Source organism: Hyperolius riggenbachi, chromosome 10 (genome assembly GCF_040937935.1).
Source record: "Hyperolius riggenbachi isolate aHypRig1 chromosome 10, aHypRig1.pri, whole genome shotgun sequence".
Lineage (NCBI taxonomy): Eukaryota > Metazoa > Chordata > Amphibia > Anura > Hyperoliidae > Hyperolius > Hyperolius riggenbachi.
Window position 1 is genome coordinate 186,369,787 of NC_090655.1, and position 24,275 is coordinate 186,394,061.

Consider the following 24,275-nt stretch of genomic DNA (forward strand, 5'->3'; position numbering starts at 1 on the left):
GGGGAATCGTCATGATTGCCGTTGTCCATGCTGTCCTCGTCTCTGTCTTCCCTGAGCCCCAGCAGAAGCACCTTTGAAAGTTCCCACTGGGACTCCTCATCTGTCCACTAGGTGTACCAATGAAAAACATCCTGATTCTCATTAAAAGCCTATTTAAAGGATTCTCCAATAGAGATGGCCCAAACGGTTCGCCGGCTAACTTCTGGGGTACGCGATCGCGGAGAACCGCAAACTTTACTGGAAGTTTGATTTGCCCCCATAGTGCATCATGAGGGTCAACTTTGACCCTCTACATCACAATCAGCAGGCACATTGTAGCCAAACAGGCTACACTCCCTCCTGGAGGCCCCCCCCCCCTTATAAAAGGCAGGCAGCGTCAGGATTTTCACTTACTGGTGTGCCTGCAGTAATTAGGGAAGGGAGAGCTGCTGCAGAGAGAGATATAGGGAAAGCTTAGTTAGGCCCTTGTAGGCTTGTTAGCTTGCTCCTTTCTGATTCTTATTGCTAAAAAAAAGCACCCCTCAACAGCTCTTTTGAGAGCTAATCTTGTTCTTGTGATCTATTTTTTTTTTGTGTGTGGCCCACTTGCATTATATACAGCCCTGTCAGTCAGTCGCAGCAGGCCTTTGGCCCCTTGGTGGTAATTACTACTGTGCCAGGTGCACATTGTAATACCCATCACTGCATATACCTACCTGTTGTTCCCTTCAGTGCACCCACCTACCTACGTGAGCGCACGCAGTGTCACTGTACCTGTCCGGTACCTGTCTGTGTGTGACAGGTGCACATTGTAATACCCATCACTGCATATACCTACCTGTTGTTGACTTCAGTGCACCCACCCACCTACGTGAGCGCACGCAGTGTACTGTGCCTGTCCGGTACCTGTGTGAGATTTCACATAGACAACGCCCCTGTGAGGGATTGTAGCTGATAACAAGCACACCCATGATCTAAACCCTCCTACTAAGCTCAGAAGTAATGGCTGCCACCTATATAGCCCTAGTTATGAAAAGAGAAGGGTGAAAAGCATGCAATGAAATGCTCATAGGCTTGAAGGAGTGTTTATTTATCTTCGTATGTGTCAGAGTGGTGCAACTAAATATTTTGAATTAAAAAAATGTTTGGTTTGGGTACGCTTTAAATGAAATGAAACGCTATGGCAGGAGACCCAGGAGGACCCCACTGCTGACACAGAAACATGAAAAGCAAGACTACAGTTTGCCAAAATGTACTTGAGTAAGCCAAAATCCTTCTGGGAAAATGTCTTGTGGACAGATGAGACTACTCTTTACCGAAAACGGAATGAGGCCTACAAAGAAAAGAACACAGTACCTACAGTGAAATATGGTGGAGGTTCAATTATGTTTTTGGGTTGTTTTGCCGCCTCTGGCACTGGGTGCCTTGAATGTGTGCAGGGCATCATGAAATCTAAGGATTACCAAAGGATTTTGGGTCGCACTGTAGAGCCCAGTGTCAGAAATCTGGGTTTGCGATCGAGATCTTGTGTCTTCCGGCAGGACAATGACCCCAAGCATACGTCAAAAAGCACTCAGAAATGGATGGCAACAAAGTGCTGGAGAGTTCTGAAGTGGCCAGCATTGGGCTCTATTCACAAAATAAAAAAAAATGACTTATTTATCACCTAATTGATAAAAAATAACATTTCAGCACATTTAAAAGCAAAATAATCACTCAAAGTAAGTTGTTCCTGATTAATGCAATTTAAATATTACTTTTATTGCCTTAATTATATTATATTTTTGCTCTTTGTGGCCTTAAAACTGCAACATAGATAAGGTGAAAACAGAGGAAAACTGATAAAAAAAAGTTTTGTGAATCATGCCCAATGAGTCCAAATCTAAATCCCATTGAACACCTTTGGAGAGATCTTCAAATTGCTGTTGGAAGGTGCCCTTCCAATAAGAGAGACCTGGAGCAGTTTGCAAGATTGGTACAAAATTCCGGGTGAGAGGTGTAAGAAGCTTATCAATTGTTATAGGAAGTGACTGATTTCAGTTATTTTTCCCAAAGATTGTGCAAGCAAAAATTTAGTTAAAGAGACTCCGTAACAAAAATTGCATCCTGTTTTTTATCATCCTACAAGTTCCAAAAGCTATTCTAATGTGTTCTGGCTTACTGCAGCACTTTGTACTATCACAGTCTCTGTTATAAATCAATGTATCTTTCCCTTGTCAGACTTGTCAGCCTGTGTCTGGAAGGCTGCCAAGTTCTTCAGTGTTGTGGTTCTGCTATGCACTCCCCCCTCAGGGGGGAAAGAAACACACAAATGATCTCTTGAGATTCAAAAGGAATGCTGTATACAGCCTGCTTGTGTATGGATGTATTTTCTATGTGTGGACATACTGTACATCAACCTACTTCCTGTTTTGGTGGCCATTTTGTTTGTTTATAAAAAAACTTTTTAAAACTGTTTTTAACCACTTTTAATGCGGCGGGGAGCGGCGAAATTGTGACAGAGGGGAATAGGAGATGTCCCCTAACGCACTGGTATGTTTACTTTTGTGCGATTTTAACAATACAGATTCTCTTTAAGGGTGCCAATAATTTTGTCCAGCTCATTTTGTGAGTTTTGTGTGACATTATGTCCAATTTGCTTTTTTCCTCCCTTTTTTGTTTTGTTCCAATACACACAAAGGGAATAAACATGTGTATAGCAAAATGTGTTACTGCAATACTTTTCTGTGAAAAATACTTGATTTTCTGTAAACATTTCTGGGGTGCCAACAATATCGGTGATAACTGTATAACCTGAAACAATGGTAGCCGTTAAATGAAGTTTTAGAACAAAAATGATTGTTCAGTAAAGTTATCCAGTATTCACAAATCAAGGTTACTAATGCCCAATAAATATCCATGGAGAGTCTGACCCATCTCTCATTGGGTATTTAAATACTGTAGATCTGTGGACACGCTCCAAGGGAAAAACTTTTGAGGGGAGAGTAAGTCTTGCAAAGCCCCCATTCCAAATACAATAAATAGCAAAAATAATTACAACAAGGTTCACCCAAGATAATACAACATGTTAAAATACTGGCCATATGAGCAGGCAGATGAAATTTAAATTTGATAAATGTAAGGTTAAGCACCTTGATCATGGAAACACTAGAGCACCACATGGAAAAAAACGGAATACAGCTGCAAACATCAGACTTGGAGAAGGACTTGAAAATACTTGTTAATCAGTTAAGCAACCATAGCAGCAGAATAAAATCATGTGATGTCAGTATTCTACTCCCTCTGTATTAATCATTTGTGAGGCCACTTATGGGAGAGTGCATTTTTATGCATCACGCTATGGGAAGGGCATTGACGTACTAAAACAGGTACAAAGATGGCTAACTTAATTAATCAAGGGAATGGAAGGTATCACCAAGAACGGTTGGACAAACTGGGCTTATTTAGCTTGGAAAAAATATGACTAGGAGGTAAACTGATTAACATGTATAAATAAATTACAATAAAAATATAAAATATTAACTTATCAGGTACAAAAGTTAGTGGGACAATGCACATAGGGACTGACGAAGAGGTGGAGCTGAAAGGCGGAGTGGCATAAATTGTAATCATAGGTTACATAAATATGAATGTCCTTTCTGCTCAAGTGCCCAAAAATAAACCATTCCACTGGGCCCTGGTACAGGAGTAATTCATATATCCTCCTGATGGCAACCCTGACTTGGTAGGATTTTTAGATGTTGCCTGGAAAGTTCTAATCTGGTTTCCCTTTTCTCTCCAGTGCATTGCATCTTGTGTTTTTTACACAAATATTTAGACGTTCTTCTTCAGCAAGGTTGTCTTCTGTTGACACTTATTGCATTTGGCAAACCAATTGCCTTCTCTTAAAGCAATCATTTTAAATTGGAACATATTGTAACGAATGTGGAATTATCTCCGAGGTCAGCGCACAACATGTGCGCTGACACTGCGGAAACCCTCCACAAACGCTTGGAAAGGGAACCCAGCTTTGGTGCAAATACAGTGGTGTGAAAAACTATTTGCCCCCTTCCTGATTTCTTATTCTTTTGCATGTTTGTCACACTTAAATGTTTCTGCTCATCAAAAACCGTTAACTATTAGTCAAAGATAACCTAATTGAACACAAAATGCAGTTTTAAACGATGGTTTTTATTATTTAGTGAGAAAAAAAAACTCCAAATCTACATGGCCCTGTGTGAAAAAGTGATTGCCCCCCCCTTGTTAAAAAATAACTTAAAGGTGGTTTATTACACCTGAGTTCAATTTCTGTAGTCACCCCCAGGCCTGATTACTGCCACACCTGTTTCAATCAAGAAATCACTTAAATAGGAGCTTTCTGACACAGAGAAGTAGACCAAAAGCACCTCAAAAGCTAGACATCATGCCAAGATCCAAAGAAATTCAGGAACAAATGAGAACAAAAGTACTGTAATTGAAATCTATCAGTCTGGTAAAGGTTATAAAGCCATTTCTAAAGCTTTGGGACTCCAGCGAACCACAGTGAGAGCCATTATCCACAAATGGCAAACACATGGAACAGTGATGAACCTTCCCAGGAGTGGCCGGCCGACCAAAATTACCCCAAGAGCGCAGAGAAAACTCATCCGAGATTCCACAAAAGACCTAAGGACAACATCTAAAGAACTGCAGGCCTCACTTGCCTCAATTAAGGTCAGTGTTCACGACTCCACCATAAGAAAGAGGCTGGGCAAAAACGGCCTGCATGGAAGATATCAAAACGCAAACCACTTTTAAGCAAAAAGAACATTAAAGCTCGTCTCAATTTTGCTAAAAATACATCTCAATGATTGCCAAGACTTTTGGGAAAATACCTTGTGGACCGACGAGACAAAAGTTGAACTTTTTGGAAGGTGCGTGTCCCGTTACATCTGGCGTAGAAGTAACACAGCATTTCAGCAGAAGAACATCATACCAACAGTAAAATATGGTTGTGGTAGTGTGATGGTCTGGGGTTGTTTTGATGCTTCAGGACCTGGAAGGCATGCTGTGATAGATGGAACCATGAATTCTACTGTCTGCCAAAAAATCCTGAAGGAGAATGTCCGGCCATCTGTTCGTCAACTCAAGCTGAAGCGATCTTGGGTGCTGCAGCAGGACAATGACCCAAAACACACCAGCAAATTCACCTCTGAATGGCTGAAGAAAAACAAAATGAAGACTTTGGAGAGGCCTAGTCAAAGTCCTGACCTGAATCCTATTGAGATGTTGTGGCATGACCTTAAAAAGGTGGTTCATGCTAGAAAACCCTCAAATAAAGCTGAATTTCAACAATTCTGCAAAGATGGAGTGGGCCAAAATTCCTCCAGAGCGCCGTAAAAGACTCGTTGCAAGTTATCGCAAACGCTTGATTGCAGTTATTGCTGCTAAGGGTGGCCCAACCAGTTATTAGAATCAGGGGGCAATTTCTTTTTCACACAGGGCCATGTAGGTTTTGAGGGTTTTTTCTCACTAAATAATAAAAAAAATCATTTAAAACTGCATTTTGTGTTCAATTATGTTATCTTTGACTAATAGTTAACAGTTTTTGATGAGCAGAAACTTTTAAGTGTGACAAACATGCAAGAGAATAAGAAATCAGGAAGGGGGCAAATAGTTTTTCACACCACTGTATATATATATATATATATATATATATATATATATATATATATATATATATATATATATATATACATACATACATACATATATATATATATATATATATATATATATATATATATATATATATATATATATATATACATATATATATATATATCTTGTGTGTATGTAAGAATAACGTCTATGACTTGTGACTGCACGCCGTTTTCATTTGTGATAGATTCCCTCTGAGGCTTTTTACTCTAGAACTGTCAGTTTATAAAGTGGTTTCAAACTGATGCTTTGCATCAGACCCTGAGGCTCTCCGTTACCCGACTGGACATTGATATATGAAACATCATGAATCGAACCTTAAAGAATACATTCACTACATGTAGCAATGTGCATTCCTCTGTAATCTGGCTTACAGTTATAGGACAATATAGACAATCCTTTTTGCAACACCATTTATTGTGTAACTATAATCAATAAAATGTGATGAATTACCCCATGTAAGGAAATTATCATTTTACAGTATTGATTGGCTATTAGATTTTGTTCACTGTAAGAAATTATTAGCAGCGACTGATTCTGTGTGCTGTTTAATGTGGATATGCTGATACCAAGGGTTACTTAGTCACATTTTGAAAGTGACAAGATATATTTCTGCGAGACTTCAATATTTTTACTGTAGTACATTTAATCAGGTGAAAAGGTAAGCCCATGTTATGACAATTTTGACTTTTTCATCTAAATGGTTAAAAGGAATTTGAGGAGAGAGACATTTGAAGGATGACATATTTATTTCATTTTAAAGAGACCTTTTAAGGCTCAGGCTAAAACCGCAATTTGGACTTACCTGGGGCTTCCTCCAGCCCCCTGTAGCCCAAGAGGTCTCCCAGGCCTATGATGTCTATGAGAGGAGAGGAAGTGGACGGATCGCTGTCCAGGGCCAATTTAGGAGGTAAAGGGGGGAGGGAGTGGAACAATATAAATAAAAAAAAAGAAGAAGAAAAAAGAAAGCCCAACTACTGAAAAGAAAAGGAGGTAAGATTCATTTGTGTGATAAGTTGTGTGGTAAGTTGTATGGCTGTGCAGAGAACTGTTAAAACTGCAGAGTGCAGAATTGTTAGAAATTGCCTGGTTACTGGGGGGGGGGGGGGGGGGTGTAAGCCTGGGGTCCTCAAGTGGTTAAGTGCAAGTTGCGGTTATAGCCTGAGTTCAGGGTCCATTTAAACAATGCACATTGCCTGGCTGTCCTGCTGACTTCTGCTTCTAATATATTTTCCTATAGACTGTGAACAAAGCATGCATATCAGAAAAGGGGTAAAAGGAGTGTATGCCCATTTTTTAAGCAAACTTGTCTTATAATATGTTATCTACATCACAGATATAGGCGCTCCTGGCTTGTTACTAAGTTGAATAAGACACTTTTTATTTAATCTGAAGAAGCGGACTGTATTCCATGAAACGCACTATCATCATTCAATTATCTGGTTTTAATAAAAGTTTTTTTTTTCCAAATCATTTCTTCTTGTCTCCTCTCCTTTCTGAGGTAAGCCATTTATTTATTTTTGTTACCCACATTATTTTGGAGCGCCTCCTTCTGTACCCAATATAGTCCACATGCCCCTACCCCATGCAAGGGGCTGTCAGATGCATCTAGCTCTTTGAGCTTACACCCGCTATTTTTTCTGGAGTGCAAACCACACAAGTGAAGATCAAAAGAACCCGCGTGAGCATGAGTTTTCCTCACCTGCCTTCACACTTTGGTTGCGAGTCTTGCAACCCACCTTTGTGAGAATACTCATAAAAGAAAAAAATATTTTGAGTCTCACCTTGATGTACTACACCAGTAGGTGCTTCTGGTGCCTCTCTCTCCCTTTTTGTCTCCTCTGGAAAGATCAGCTGATCTCCATTGAACACTAAAATCTGCCCTTATCTACATAATAACTTTTCAGCACCGGGCATTCAAAAAAGTGCTAAAAAGTAACTAAGAAAGTAATATCAAACTTATTTCCAGTATTTTTTTGCTTGCTGGGGGCTTAAAATGCATTTTATTGCTAAGGTGTGAAAACCTCTCCTGTGAGAAAATTCTGGAGAAAAGGTAATTGAATTAGGGGCCCAGGAGTGGAGTATGTATGTATTCGCTGCCCAGTCAGTTAGATGCAGGGTGAGGCGAATGATGATTCACCCTGCTACCACTGAAATTCCGGTCGGCGGTAAATAGGTACTGTATATTCTTGCATACAAGACTACTTATTAACCCTTGAAAATCTTATGAAAAGTCCGGGGTCGTCTTATACGCCGGGTGTCATTGATGTTGGGTAATACGCCCTATCCTGACTCAGACCTCGCTGCTGAGGACTGTAGTGAAGCGGCGCAGGCACACATGTGCGAGATCTGAGAGGCAGAGAAGTGGGTAAATGGGATACAAGGCACGGCAGTGAGTGCGCACCCAATGTTTATGTGAGATAATGTTTATGTGAGATAAAAACACTTTTTTTCCTACATCTTGTATTTAGAGAGTTTAGCCTGTTTAATTCCCCCTCATCTGTGTCTAATCACAAGTTGTAATTTGATCTCTCCCCTGTGTCAGCTGACTGCCACGGCAGATAAGCTCATTTAAAAGCACAAGATGTTAACAATAGGTCTGCTTCTATGAAAGCAGGAACTAGAAACACTGCAGATTTATTGTAGGATTTGTAACAAGCTGTTACAAAGAATTTTTTTTAAAGGTTATTATGCTGTTGCGTATCTTTTAGAGCAGAGAGTAAGTGCTGAGTTCAAGTTCGCATTAAGGTACTGACATTTTTGACACTTTAGCTGTGCCACTTTTGATACATCAGTAACTTTATAGTTACTTATACCATCTTAGTGTTATATTTTTTTTTTCAGTACAGACTAGGCTTTCTTTGGTAATATTTTTATTTCATAGTCATTTTATGGGGAAAAAATAGCCATAATCACAGAAAATACTTTTTTTTTCATTTTTCACCCTTCCTTATTTTCTCACGACAAGTCCCATAGTTATAAAACACATAAAAATATACTCTTTGGCCATGGGCGTAACAATAGGGGATGCAGCCCCTGCTCTCACCGTTTTTGGGGGCTGGAGGTGTAGCAGCATAAGGGGGGAGCGCGGTAGCATGTCGGTGGGGAGGGGGATGGTCCCCACATCACCTCGGCCTCTCCCCTCTGCTCTCCCCTCCAGCATTGAACAGTGTGTGTGTCCAGGCGGCTGGCAGCGGCAGATCCACATACCTTCCTTGCGTTCCAGCGTGGATGTTTCTCCCTCTAGTGTCTGACGCTACTGCTTTATACAGGAAGTCACGTCAGAAACTAGAGAGAGGAACATCCGTGGAACGCAAGGAAGGTATGTGCATATGCCGCTGCCAGCCGCCTGGACGCACACACTGTTCAATGCTGGAGGGAAGCGCAGAGGGGAGAGCCCGAGGTGAGGGAGGGGGGGAGGGATCTTCCCCCCCTCCCCGCCGACGTGCTACCAAGCTCTCCCCTCATGCTGCAACCCCTCCAGCCCCCCAAAACGGCCCTGAGCGGGCCCGGGGAAGGGGGGCGCTCAGAATTTCTGCAGGGGGGCCCGGCAATTCCTAGTTACGCCCCTGTCTTTGGCCCTTCTTGGTTAAAATTATACTACATATGTTACATAGTTATTTGGGTTGAAAAAAGACATAAGTCCATCGAGTTCAACCAGAGAACAAAGTACAACACCAGCCTGCTCCCTCACATATCCATGTTGATCCAGAGGAAGGCGAAAAACCCTTACAAGGCATGGTCCAATTAGCCCCAAAAGGGAAAAAAATTCCTTCCCGACTCCAGATGGCAATTAGATAAAATCCCTGGATCAACATCATTAGGCATTACCTAGTAATTGTAGCCATGGATGTCTTTCAACGCAAGGAAAGCATCTAAGCCCCCTTTAAATGCAGGTATAGAGTTTGCCATACCTACTTCCTGTAAAGAACCCTTTCCTAAATAAATGGCTAAAACGTTTTTCCTCCATGCGCAGATCATGTCCTCTAGTCCTTTGATAAGGCCTAGGGACAAAAAGCACATCCGATTGATCCATCGACCTCTGGGTTATGGGCTCAGCACTCTTCCGCTGCGCCACTCTGCTGCTGTACAGCAGATACTTCGTTGTAGGAAAAAGTGAGTGAGACCTCTTAGCCGAACGGAAAAATGGGCACTCCTTTGCCTACTTCTTTCTGGCCTTTGTCATCATGAAAGGATCATAGAAATATATGTAGAAATTTGATATATACTGGTTTTATTTAAAGTGCCGTTAAACTTATTGGAGCAGACTTTTTTTCTCCTTCACAAGACACACATGGATCCACATAAAATCTTTTAGCAACAACTGTGTGCACAGTCTCTGTGGTGCAATCAGTTAGCGTGTTCGGCTGTTAACCGAAAGGTTGGTGGTTCAAGCCCAGAGAGAGAAAGAGATGATTCTACATGACTATATGGGGTTCTCTTTGGACAACTGTTGAATGCAAAAGGCAAGGCTGTCCCTGGGTGGGCTTGAACCACCAACCTTTCGGTTACCAGCTGTATGCGTTAACCAATTGTGCCACAGAGACTGTGCATGCAGTTGCTGTTGAATTATTTTATGGGGATGTATGTGTGTCTTTTGGAGGGAGGAATTAAGTCTGCTCCAAGAAGTTTCAGCATGTAGCGTTGGTGGTATAGTGGTGAGCATAGCTGCCTTCCAAGCAGCTGACCTGGGTTCGATTCCTGGCCAATGTATGTGAGCTGGCTTTTGACATCCTACAAATCCCTGGAAGACAAGATCCCTAGAAGACAAGAGAGGAGGAGGGAGGAAGGGAGTGAGGAAGGAGGAAGGGAGGAGGGAGGAAGGGAGGAGGGAGGAAGGAGGAGGGTGGAGGTGAAAAAAAGCACAAGAACAAGATTAGCTCTCAAAAGAGTTGTTGTGGGGTGCTATTTTAGGAATAAGAATCAGCCAGGAGCAATCTAACAAGCTTACAAGAGCCTAACTAATCTTTCCCTATGAGAGTCTGCCAGCAGCTTTCCCTTCACTAATTACTGCAGGGACACGAACGACTGTAATGGCCGGCGATGCCTGCCTTATATAAGGGGTGGGGTGGCTCCAGGAGATAGTGTAGCCTGATTGGCTACAATGTGCCTGCTGACTGTAATGTAGAGGGTCAAAGTTGACCCTAATGGTGCACTATGGGGGCGAACCGAACTTCTGGGAAAGTTTGCGTTCTCATGCGATCGCAAACCACCCAAAGTTCGCCTGGAACCGTTCGCCGGCGAACCGTTCGGACCATCTCTAATAATTACTGTAAATTCAAAAAAATAGACGTGTGATTCACTATAGCTGGTTCCCTGAATGGTCAAGACAAGTCTTTAGCAGCCCTCTGGTTATACAGTAAATATTCACTCGCCTACCATCAGTACTGAATTTACTTCAATGCTAAACGTTGTCATGATCTTCATAACAGATGGGAAGAGGATTGCACTGAAAAGAGACATGAGAACAATCGCCCACCTGTCTGCAAGAATCAGAGACATTTGTTCAGGCTCTTGTAAAAGTTCCCTTACAGAGGCAAATGCCAGTTATGGTTGTAAAAGCTGCTGGAAAGACAGCAAAGTCAGGTATCTCCACTTGCCTATAATCTGGCGGAAGTCCTCACAGTAAAGCACTGCTCACGTGTGACGTGCTCACTTTCCAGGGCAAGTGGTTAAAAAATCCATTTAAAAGAGCAGAATTGAGTATTTCATTCTTGTCTAGAAAAAAACTGGATAAAAGAAAATGACGCACATAAATGGATTCTGATAAAATAAGAAGTCTCTTTGATACATGGCATATCAGGATAAACAAGGCTTCCTGTACTATGCAGCTAATTGCTCATTCCGGAAGATAACTGCCACAGGTGCACAGCAAAACCTGAGATTCCTGGCAGTTGTAGAGAATTATAGCAAAAAAAATTGAAATGGGAAAATCATTTTTAGCAGCATTACATTTCAAGATGAGCTGTGTAGCATTGGTATGTTGTAGCACATTTTAACAAATGAGGAATTACACTTTAATTTTACTTTATTTGAGCAGTCAAACGTTTCCTGCTGACCTGTAAGATTTTTTTTTGGTTGAAAATGTGTATCTTGTAAGACAGCATGTCCCTATTCACTTAAAAGTAGTACATTTATGTCAGCTCACTTGAAATATATTTTTCCATTGTAACAAATGTTCTTCAAGCTTTATGTCACATACCAGGTTCTTATAATATTGCTTTTTACTGCAGCATTGCAAAGCCAAAACCATCATTTCTGCTTTGATAACAAGCTTTTTACAGCTTTCTTGGTAAAATGGATGTGTAACACAGACTTTTTACAATTTTGCCACTGAAAGTAGACATGTTGTTGTTGGTTAATATGACCCTTTTACTATTTTTCCATTTAGTCTGATAATGCAAGAGAAATTTGTGTACCTTGACAGCAGTTATTATATGATGGCACTGTCATTGTTTTACTGCAGGGACTTGAAGATAAGCAGTTGCTGGATGCTGAAAAACTCTTCACACTGTTCTGGAGGTGTGGCTAGCTTAGAGGGACAACAAGGGATGATTTGCATATTCAGCAGTGGTGCATTGTGGGAGACATCTTATGCTCATTCCAACCTGAATTATCGCAAATACCCTCTGCTTTAAGAAGGCAAACTTTTGTTTTTTAAAAGGGTTACTCCTTAATCTTATTCAATTTAATAGGGTGAATAACACAAAACTTTTGCTGAGCAATCAGTAACTATAGATAAATTACTTTCTTTATGCCCTTTTCCATACCAGTTTATCATCACTTGTATGTATATTAACAATGAGAGAGTGTATGTGCTCTGCAGCTAAATCAAATAAACGGGTTGAGTCACTATAACAAATCGCATGCCTTATCAGAGTTAACATGCCTTATCGGAGTTAGTGTGCCTTATCAGGATTAGTGTGCCTTATCAAGTAGCATAGAGAGCGCCACAAACTTATGCCTGCTAATTGGCAATGAAGAGAGCTCCTCTCGTCCTGCCCTGTGCCCCTGCGTGTCCAATCACTTTAAAGGACATTATCCCTGCACTTCGCTTGGCCCAATAGGCTACCTGTCAAGTGACAGGAAGCCTATTGGGCCAATCAAAATGTGGGGATAATGTCCTTTAAAGTGATTGGCCCCACAGGGGTTCAGGGCTGGACGAGTGGAGCTCTCGTCATTGCCAATTAGCAGGCTTTAGCAGCGCTGCTTGATGAATCAAACCTATTAACTCTGATGAGGCATAATGGGCCTGATTCATCAAGTAGCGCTGCTAAAGCAACGCAGCTTAATGAGCCGCAGTGTGCCCTATGCACGCCTTACATAGCAGTGCTCGCTGCAATGAAAGGAGTGTGCCTTCCTTAGTTACGTGCATTGCTTCCTTACCAATGTGCGTAACATTAACTGCGGGTGGCCCTGGTTCGGTGAAGTATCGCTATGGCGATACTTCACTCGCGGCAGCTACTGTGTTAATTTACATAGCAATTTACCATAGCAATGTAAATTAATACAGTAGCGACCGCGACTGAAGTATCGCGGTAGCAATACTTCACAGAAGCAGGGCCACCCACAGTTAATGTTACGTGCATTGCTAAGGAAGCAATGCGCGTAACTAAGGAAGGCATACTCCTTACATGGTGTCCAGCGCTGCTATGTAAGGTGTGCATAGGGCGCACTACGGCTCATTAAGCTGCGCTGCTTTAGCAGCGCTGCTTGATGAATTAGGCCCGTTAACTCTGATAAGGTATGCCAACTCTTATAAGGAACGCTATTTGTTATAGTTAATCAACCCCAACATGTCAAGTTTTACAACTCTATGCTCACCTCATTATTTTTGAAAAAATGAAAAGGTCATTTTAAATTGGGTCATTTGGAATACATGCACAGACATGTAAACATCAGCACTATTTGCTGTTACAAGTTCCTCATTTGACCACTGTGATTCTTTAGTTGATCCATGGAATTGCTAGTGTTAATAGTGAAATAGAGAAGGATTTCCTCTAGATATCTGATACATAGAAGTCAGCAGTTTTATTAAGAAAATCTGAAAGCAAGGAATAGGTTTTAAACTTTTCAAACATTTCTGCCAATTTAGGTTTTTAAAAATCTGTTTTGCTGTTGTATGCATGACTTTGGTTACACTTTAAAAATGTTTAATTTTTAAGTAATACTAAGTAGTATGTTCCTCTGCACGTACTATTCACATATCAATCACATAGCATAATTTGCTTAATTTGCAAAGTGCAAATTAAGCCAAATAAATAAAGAGCAGAGCACTGGTACATGGTTAGATAATATAGCCCTTTCAGCATATCCTACTAGGGTAAACTTACTTCGGGACCAGGTCAATAGTAAATCTATGTTTATCTTGATATCTATTTAGACCAAGACCACACATCATACACCTTTAATGTTAGAAAATACTCTATCTTGCACTGTTTTTCTTAATTTGCCACAAACGCTTACTCTGTAATCTTCATTGTTACTACCTATACAAGATGTTTTTGTATGACATCAACCTGTACGCTATGTTTTCTTTAATAAACGTGAATTGTGAAAAAAAAAAAAATAAAGAGCAGAGAGCAGCAAAATAAATTAACTACAGCTTTCTTACCATTTAATTTAGTGCTAAGATTTTGAGATTCATCACCACAAGAAGCATGTAGAATGCTTGAGCGTGAGAATAAACAGACAAGCTGAACAGAGAAGTGACACTGCCCTGACTGATTCATAGATGAAGCTCCATTTAGGTGATGCACATATGTATTATTATTATTATTGATTTATAAAGCGACAACATATTCCGTGGCGCTGTATATACTGTATATACTTGAGTATAAGCTGCCCCCCCACCACCGTTTCCACCATTTCACTGATAGAAAAACCTGAGGGTAGGAAATGATGTTGGATTGGTGCAGATGAAAATAATAATCAAGACTCAAAAAAATGCTTTGTTAAAAGCATTGCAGAAACACAAACTGGAATCATTAAAAGAGCGCTTCACTTTCTGAATTTATTGCAGGCTTTTGCAGAATATGAGGGCAGAGGGTGCATTTATGGACTTCAGGATAGTCATTAGTGCCTTTCCCTCCCGATGCAGCCACCACTAGATTATAAAAGAAAAAGTTATGTTCTGATGGCCGCATGGCCCCCCCAATAGTGACCCCCAAGTGCAGCACCCACAGCAATATAAAAAAGCGACAGGCAAAATAAGCCGCACTACTTTGCATATGTCTGCGGAGACACTCGGGAAGAGAGAGACGCAGCGGACACTTCAAAGCTGCCAGACATTCTTGACTAGTGGTGCACGGGGGGGGGGGGGGGGTTAAATGGCCACCCAATTGTGCCCACAGCACTGAGCACATCACTGGGGAGGGGGGGTGGGTCAAGTGGCCGTCAGTGAATAGCATTTTTTTTTATATTGCTGTGGGTGTTGCACTCGGGGGGAGGAGGGTTGGTCACTACGTTCATGACTAGCATATAGGCCGACCCCAACTCCCAACTTTTAGGACACCTTTTTTGTCTAAAAGATTCAGCTTATATGCAAGTACATACGGTATTGTAACGATCAGTGTCAGCACACAGAGAGAATCTGATCATTGGTGATCTGCAGTATCACCAAGAATACAGATATATACCTGATTATTGATGATCTGCAAAATCACCAATAATACAGATATAGTGCTAACCTCTGGACACCTGTATATATCGTGAGTGTTTGGTGCAACAGTATAAACTTTGAGTAATCCACCTGATGAGCAGGTGATCCTTGGCAGTGTGGGCAACACTGCTCTTTAGAGAAGCATGAGAACCTTCCAGCAGCCTGAGATCTTCCAAGAGGTGGAGTCTCAGGCTGAAGGTAGGAAGTACCAGTGAGTGAGTGACACCTGAAGGTGGATGTCACTAACTGATCTGGAGACGGATCTCCTAAAGGAGAGAGATAGCTCTCGAGGTCGGGCAAGACAGGTCGGCAACACACGGACAAATAAAGTACAAAGACAGAAGGCTGGTTCGGTATCCAAGACAGGCAGGGTTGGCAACAGATAATCAGATATGCGTGGTACCGAATCAGCGAGTGGAGGGATAGTCAGGAAAGCAATAGGTCATAACAGATATCAAACAATGCCTAGTCTTAGGTGTGAGGTCCGTGGTCTCTACACCCTGGAACTAGTCTGATGTAACAGAATGATAACACAAGTTCCCTAATCTTGGGTGTGAGGTCCGTGGTCTCTACACCCTGGAACTAGTCTGAAGTATAACAGAATGATAACACAAGTTCCCTAGTCTTGGGTGTGAGGTCCGTGGTCTCTACACCCTGGAACTAGTCTGAAGTATAACACAAATAATAATACAGTAGTAATCTGGCTCAGTGTGAATTCCCAGGTCCTCCTGGTTCAAACACACTGTTGGATCTGACTAAGTTCTGAGTGCTTCCACGTAGTGTTCGCAACGGCAGACAACTAGTGAGTGTCCAGCCGTAACTATATATATAGAGTAACGCTCTCTGGCGCCACCCCTAAGTGATAAACCAATAGCCACTAGCTCTGAGGTCAGCTGACCAGCCTGGTCAGCTGATCCCCTCTTGGCAATCTTAAAAGTTCTGCCTCTCAGCGCGCGCGCGCGTATTCCTGAATCTGTGTGAACCAACAGACCCAGCCACACCAGCCGCACGCTGCTGCGTGCAAACCGCCGCACTGGACGCGGAACCAGCCGCCCCGCTATCAGTACATGCGGCGGCTTTTCCGCGTTCACTCCCAGTACCAGACGCATGCCTCTGTGTGCAAACTGCCGCGCTGGACGCGGAATTAGCCGCCTTGCTGTCAGCACACGTGGCGGCTTTTCCGCGTTTTCTCACAGGTATGTGGCCAGGAGAGGTTTAGATACAGTGTATCCCAGTGAGCAGTGATTTGGACTGGATGAGATTGTTGAAGCTGTGACATTGCCTTTGATGAAGCAGCCTGCATCATGTATTTGGAATTTTGTATGCATTCTCCCATACTGATTTTTAAGGAGTGTAAATAAATGTTTAACTATTAATATAATTTCAAAGTGCACTCTTTAAACCCCCACCATGGCATTTGGGACCCTTTGGGGTCTAAATTATTTTTGCACCATCACCAGCCTAGCTGCTTGTAAACATCATTTACTAGAGATGAAATTACAAAACACTCCATTGCAGTGATAATATTATTGCATGGGGCATATATTCAAGCATGGGCAGTTGTTGCAAAGTCATGTGCCATAGTACAAAAGCTTGGCATACGCTGTGTAGATTAGCAGTAGATTGGATGAAAAATCAATATGTACTTAAAGAACCTGGTGTCCGCCGTCTTCCGGCAGGTATCCCCGCCCCCTTGAAGAGACATGCTGGGAACACATGATGCAATTTCCCTTCCGATCTGCAGGAATCGGGCGATTATTTCCAACATGTTTGATCTGTCTCTAATCGAGAAAGGGATTTGTGAAGTTATCACCGGAAAATCAATCCCTTTATCGCTCGAGAGCAGTACACAGACTACAACTTCAAGTACAAAGGGCGGGATTACCTGACAAGTAATTATAACTTTTTCTGACAAGAAGATCCGTTTATTTTACACTGAAGAGGTTCTTTAATATCAGTTATTTATCTGCACTAAGCTTAATAATTTCTTTTTAGTATGCCCTCTGCCTTTTGTTCTGAAAAATAAATCTCAATAATATTAGTAGTCTCAGTATTTCAGTTAATTTTAGTCTCTGTTCCCCATAGCAACCTTCTGTTAGGACAGGAGACTATAAGGGGAAGGAAAGTGTGCTGCGACTTCTCTGTGAAATATGTAGTGCTGAGCACAGCACAGGATAAGGACATCATTACACTTTCATGACAGATAAGCTTGCACTGTTCAAGTGTAAACTCATTTGTCTTTCCCTGACCTTTAAATAGTACTGTACTATTGTGCCGGATTTAAATCAATAATTTTGTCAAAACAAAATATACAACATTCTCTTTCTCCTTCACACCACAGTTTTGAAAGGAGAGAACTGCAAGTGTTTTTTATTAGTTGCTTTGCTTTTTCCTTTTAACATTTTATATCTAGAAACATACTATTTTGTTAACCATTAAATTTACTGTTACATGATGTATACCTAAAGTATCAGGGTAGTTTGGTACCTTGTGCAGGAGCCCTTTCGGTAAAAACAGCACCACCATAGGCGCCTATAATAAAAGCGGTATTTTGCGTCATGATGGGGAAATTTGGGTGCACAGCAGTGGCCCCTAGCGGGCGCCGAATTTTACCTTCTTTGCCGCAAATTACTATATGTGGCTATGAAGATAGATTTCGGCTCATGAATAGCGGCAAGAGGGGGCAATTTCCTGCAGACAGGCTTGCAGAAAAAAAAATGGCGTGGAAATAAACAAAAGTTATCCGCAAGCCAATTTTTAGTGAGGTTAATGCTTGTCTTCGTCACGGTCACTTACATGCTCCGTAATGGCGGCTACTCACACGTGTCCATGCGCGTGTCTGCGTGCGCTGTTGCGTGCCTCTGTCCTGGTGGTGCGTAATGGCGTGCGTTGGTTTACGCACGGCGTCTGGGTCAAAGGGCTCAGGCGTCTGCATGTGCGATGATGTCTGCGCGTACATGCGTACACAGTTACGCGCTTACGCAATCATGTGCGTACATGTTTGCACGGAAAGAGGCCTATTTAAACGGAGGAGTAACAACAGAAGGTTGCTGTAGTATTGCAGCTTATGTACTCCCGTGACGTGACTTGCTGTCTGCCCTGATTTTCTGTTGTTGATGAAATGGCCTAGTATGAGAACCCGATCCGTTGCTGAACTCTGCTTTGTCCGACTACCCGCTCTGTTACCGACCCTGGCTAGTCTACGAACCCGATTTGCTGCCAACTTCTGCTCAGTACGTCTACTTGCTAAGTTGCCGACTCCAGCCTGTCTGAGTGCCCGCTCTGTTGCTGATTCCAGGCCTGCCTCTCCTGATGTTTCTGTGGTTCCAGCAGCATCTGCCACTGTTGCTGACCATTTTCGCAGCAGGAGCTGTTGCCCAGCCAATCCACTGGTGCATAGCATCCGGATCCCTCCATCTGCCTCTGGATTGATTCTGGACCCAGCATCCAAGTAAGCCCTCCTGCCTTTTGCTGCCAGACATCTCCTGTTTCCACTCCGGGAATTGAAGGCAGTGAAGGGCAAGATAAGATGTCCTCAACTCTGTGGTTTCACCAGACTCAGGTACGTGGTATACTCAGTCCTGACAGAATACTACAGCCACATACAATCGCTTGGAGGAACGAGTTAACTCTGTAGCTCTGGCTGATCTGACTGGTAACCCGGAAACATCAGCTCCAGTGCCACCTCCTGTCCCGGAACCACTGCTACCTGTTCCTGCTCCAGAGCCTCGGGTTCCGACCCCTGAGCGATTCTCAGGAGATCGCTCCAAGTATAGATACTATAGCTGGAAGACCCGCAAGCTTGGGCACACCATTTGATGGAAAAGAAAGATTCAGCCCTGACGTCTGTTAATACTTTCTTTGAAGCCATGTCAGCCTTATAGGATGACCCGCAAAAAGAAATCACGGCTGAAGGCACTCTGCGGCATCTTCGCCATGGACGACGTCCAGTAGAGGAGTATGCCGCAGAGTTCTGACGTTGGGCAATCGACACAACCTGGAAAGACTCTGCTCTTCGCAACCAATATCGCCTTGGGCTATCTGAGAGTTTAAAAGATGAACTGGCTCGGGTTGGAGTGCCTGGAACTCTTGAGGAAATAATTTGTTTGGCTATCCAGGTTGACCGGGGGATTTCTTGAGAGACAACTGGAGAAAGCTGGATACTCTCGAGTTCCTTGGATGCCAGGAGTTGTTTCTAGCCAAGCCAGTCCTTCAGCTCCATCTCCCCAGAATCCTACATCAAGTTTAGATATTCCTGAGCCCATGCAGATTGGTATGAGTCGCCCCTCTCTTTCACAAGAAGAACTTTTCAGGAGAAGAAAGGAGATTTTATGTATGTACTGTGGCAATCCAGGACATTACGTCAGAACTTGTCCCCCAATAAGTCAGTAGGTAAGAAATTTCAACAATCCATGCCATCCTATACACTCTCCATCAGCAATAGCAATCATTTCATTATTCCTATCTCTTTACAGTTACCTGGAAGGACTATTGAAACCTCTGCTATTCTGGACTCTGGAGCTTGCAGCTACTTTCTGGACTCCACTTTTGTTTCAGAACATCAAATTCCACTCCAATTTCCTAGTTCTCCTCTCTACATTCATTTGGCCGACGGAACTTCAATCAGCTCAGGTCCAGTCTTGCATGAATCAGTTCTCATCCTCTCTGTTATATGTCCTGATCAGTCTGAACTATTAAAGTTTGATGTTCTATCATCTCCCATGTATCCAGTAATACTAGGCCTTCCCTGGCTCAAGGCCCATAACCCAACCATAGACTGGTCTACTAAACAAATACGTTTCCTCTCAAGTTATTGCAAGGAGTTTTGTATAAGATTCATTGACCCCGGTCAGACCGTTCCTCTTCTCTGTACCAGCAATAATATGGACTTAGTCCCTGCCTGTTACCATCAATTTTTGGATGTGTTTGACAAAAAGAAAGCTGACCAACTGCCCCCGCACCGTCCTTACGACTGTTCCATTGACCTGCTTCCTGGATCTCCGGTGCTTTACGGCCCTACCCTCACCTTATCAGAACCCGAACAGAAGGTTTTGAAGGAATATATTGATGAAAACTTGGCCAAAGGGTTCATACACCCATCCGCCTCCCTAGCAGGGGCTGGAATATTCTTTGTGGAGAAGAAAGATAAGAATTTAAGACCATGCATCGATTATAGAGAATTAAACAAAATTACCATTAAGAATCGCTACCCTTTACCTTTGATGACAGATTTGTTCCAGAAATTAAGTGAGGCTAAAATTTTCTCTAAACTGCACTTGAGAGGTGCCTATAATTTGATCCGGATTAGAGCAGGAAATGAATGGAAATCAGCATTCAGAACTTAGTTTGGTCATTTTGAATATTTAGTATTGCCCTTCGGACTTTGTAATGCCCCGGCAACCTTTCAATATTTCATCAATGATATCTTCAGGGATTATATTGATCTTTTTGTTATAGTCTATCTTGATAACATCCTGGTATTTTCGCAAGAATTGAAACAACACTGAATCCACGTGTCTCAGGTTCTGGAGAGGCTCAGGTTGCATAGACTTTTCGTGAAAGCAGAGAAATGCGACTTTGAAAATTCAAACATTCAGTTTCTGGGGTTAAGAATTTCAGATCAAGGTAAAGCCATGGATCAACAAAAAGTGCAGGCAGTGCTGGATTGGCCTCAACCCGTGGATAAGAAAGGCGTCCAACGATTTATTGGATTTGCAAACCTTTACAGAAAATTGGAAGGGTCAAGGAATTGAAGATAACACTTGGGAACCAGCCTCTAACGTCCTTACAGATCAATTGATCAAGGACTTTCATAAAAAATTTCCTGACAAACCAGCCCCTAAGGCCATGCAGAGGCTGCCCTTAAGGGGGGGGGGCATTGTCAAGGTCACTTACATGCTCCGTAATGGCGGCTGCTCACAAACGGGTGTCCATGCGCGTGTCTGCGTGCGCTGTTGCGTGCCTCTGTCCCGGTGGTGCGTAAAGGCGTGCACTCGTTGGTTTACACGCGGCGGCTCGGACGTCTGGTGCATAGCATCCGGATCTCTCCATCTGCTACTGAATTGATTCCGGACCCAGCATCCAAGCAAGCCCTCCTGCCTTTTGCTGCCAGACATCTCCTGTTTCCACTCCAGGAATTGAAGGCAGTGAAGGGCAAGAGAAGCTGTCCTCAACTCTGTGGTTTCACCAGACTCAGGTACGTGGTATTCTCAGTCCTGACAGTCTGATGATCTCACATCATGTGCTTAAAGAGGACCTGAGCCAATAGGAAGTTATCATCTATAGCTGTGTCAGGGCAATGAATCATTACTATTTTATGCTCTTCACGTATGGAACAATAGCATACTATGGATACAGAGGCGCCAAAAGGATAAAAGTATCTAAAAAGTTTAAAACATGAGGAGACCGTGATGGACTTACATCCTCCAAGCAGACACAAAAATTGCCAATGTGTTTGTCAAATAGAACAAGTTTTATTACATACTCCAGGGGACAATGCAGCATGTTTTATCCCGCGTCATCAGGCAATAACAATGGAGTAATAGCATATGTGGTCAGTAGAAGAGCCAGGCCTCTGACTATATATGCTATTACTCCATTGTTATTGCCTGATAAAGCAGGATCAAACCTGCAAAACGCGTTGCATTGTCCCCCAGAGTATGTAAATAAACTTGTTCTATCTGACAAACACATTGGCAATTTTTGTGTCTGCTTGGAGGAGGTAAGTCCACCCGTGCCTCCTCATGTTTTAAACTTTTTATCCATACCACACTATATCAAGTCCACCCTTCCTCCTGAGTGGGGTCAGGTCCAATCTTCCCACCTGCCTATACAGTGGTTGCCGTTGAGGTAACCCTGCTTTGTGAGTATAACTTATTACTTTATCATACTTCATTTCAACTACTAGTACATATGTTATATAGAACAATAGGGATGCCTGGTGGCAAATTTGAAGAAGCCACACTGGGACTTACCATACTTGCAGTTGGTCCAGCACTGTGGACCAATGGAAAGCCTCAGCAGGAAATTCAAATATACCAATGGAAGTGGCATAATCAGTGTTCAATGGGAAAGGATTGACAGGTGTTGGAGGGGCAATGTGTTACAATTAAGGTATTAGAACTACAAATGAAGATTAAAAGAAATAAAGAAAATATTTATTGGAAAATAGACATGGTTTATGGTGCTGGATTTTAATATATTGCTTTTAAAAACGTGTGTGTTTATTTCAATAAAATATCTCACACAGTGTCTGTATTTTTAACAATTTGCAGGGATGGGTAACTGGTACTAATTACACCCTTGTCCTCCTTCCATAAAGCAGGAGGAAATGCAAATTACAATCCCTCAGCTTAGTAAAGCATACCACTGTTGCATCAGTAAGGTCTTTCTCTCTTTCCTCTGTTTCTTTTTCTTTTTTTCTGCCTTAACCACTTCTCTACCACGGGGTTTTTCACCTAAAAACCACAGCAATTTTCACATTTAAGGGAGGCAAGGGTTAATGGGCTTAATGGGGGTATAATTTATTTAAAAAAAACCTCACTGATGCTGATCAGTCACTAATGCTGTGTTAGTTATCTGAGATCCTCTCACGAGTGATCTCAGTAACTGTAACAGCATAGTGACTGATACAATGTTTACACACATTCTGCATGAATAAGCACTGTCATTGGCTTTGTGAACACATGTTCACATCAGCCAATCACAGACCAGCGGGTGCCCGACGCGTATGCACGTCCGCGTGCACGCGGACGCGAACGCGCACGCGAACGCGATCGCGCACAGCAGGAAAATAAACAGGAGTTGCCTATCTACGCCCCTGTGACTCAGGTGAATTTTAAAGGGGCGTAGATAAGCGTGGCAGAGGTTGTTAAGTGGTTAATATATGTAATTTCAAATTTACACATTTGCATTGTTTAGTTAGCCTGTTTATAAGCATCCATTCTGTCCTTTATTTTACACGCTTTTAATTTATTATGAAATTCGTATAGTAAATGTATAGTGGGAAGTGGAGGCAAGCATGTGCATAAAAGGAAGGCGGTTGCAAATATCTACTTTTATTCAATTTTGAATAGCAGATTTTAATCTGCGGCTCTGCCTCCTGATTGTAGTTCAGCTCCACCTTATGAATATTTACCCCAGTTTAATTAAACCAGTATAAGCAAAGCCACTTTTCTTCACGGCAGACATAGTGGTATGCTTCCTTATAGTGCAAAGAGTTGGATTATAACCTGTTATCTCTATATGTTTCTCTAAAGTATATTGTGTGTCCTATCCTATACTTAAGCCCTGTACATGCCAAACCCAATTCCAGGCACCACCCAGTCCTTCTTGGCGAAATTAAATATTTCTGATTAGATGTAGTATTTTAGTTAAGTTTAAGTTATTTTAACGATGTGACATAGAAAAGCTGGGGTTGGTCTACACCTGAATGGGGTTATGGGAAGAAACGAGAACATCTAAAGGAAATCCATGCACACGGGAGATCTTATCTTTGATGGATTTTACGCTCAGGACCTTGGAGCAGCAAAATACTGTAAGATTACTAAGCACTTAGATTCACACTCTTTATTTGATGAAATCAGCACTTCTCTAGTGCTCAGCCTCTGCACATATCAGTGAGGAGTTTGATGTCTTATCTGCTGTGCTGCACCACTGGAATGAGGCAGATAGAAGCATGTCCCAGCTGTGAGCAGGTTAAACACAGCAATACAAGAGCACTTACCATACAGCAGCATAATGAGTTCCTTTCTGCTTAGCATGGTTCCCAGTGATATACAACTTGCAATTAAGCATGGCTTGGTGATCCGGTGATTAATGTCGAAATGACTCCTGAAGGAGCCGCACAGACCTCCCCGTCACATACTTCATGCTGTTTACAGCTGGGTCCCTATTAACAGTAAGATTCAAAGGGCCATTTACAATTCAGTAACCTTTATGACGGCGAACTCTTCAA

The 24,275-nt window shown here is 42.3% G+C and overlaps 1 protein-coding gene and 1 non-coding gene across 2 annotated transcripts in view; one reads left to right on the plus strand and one right to left on the minus strand.

Annotated features, from left to right (window-relative positions):
* The window catches only part of LRMDA (leucine rich melanocyte differentiation associated), a 1,235,169-nt gene that overhangs the window by 318,686 nt on the left and 892,208 nt on the right, over positions 1-24,275 (plus strand). The gene's annotated exons all lie outside the window — the stretch shown is intronic.
* TRNAT-GGU (transfer RNA threonine (anticodon GGU)) lies at positions 10,132-10,205 on the minus strand. The gene has a single exon. It is a non-coding gene; the product is annotated as a tRNA-Thr (tRNA).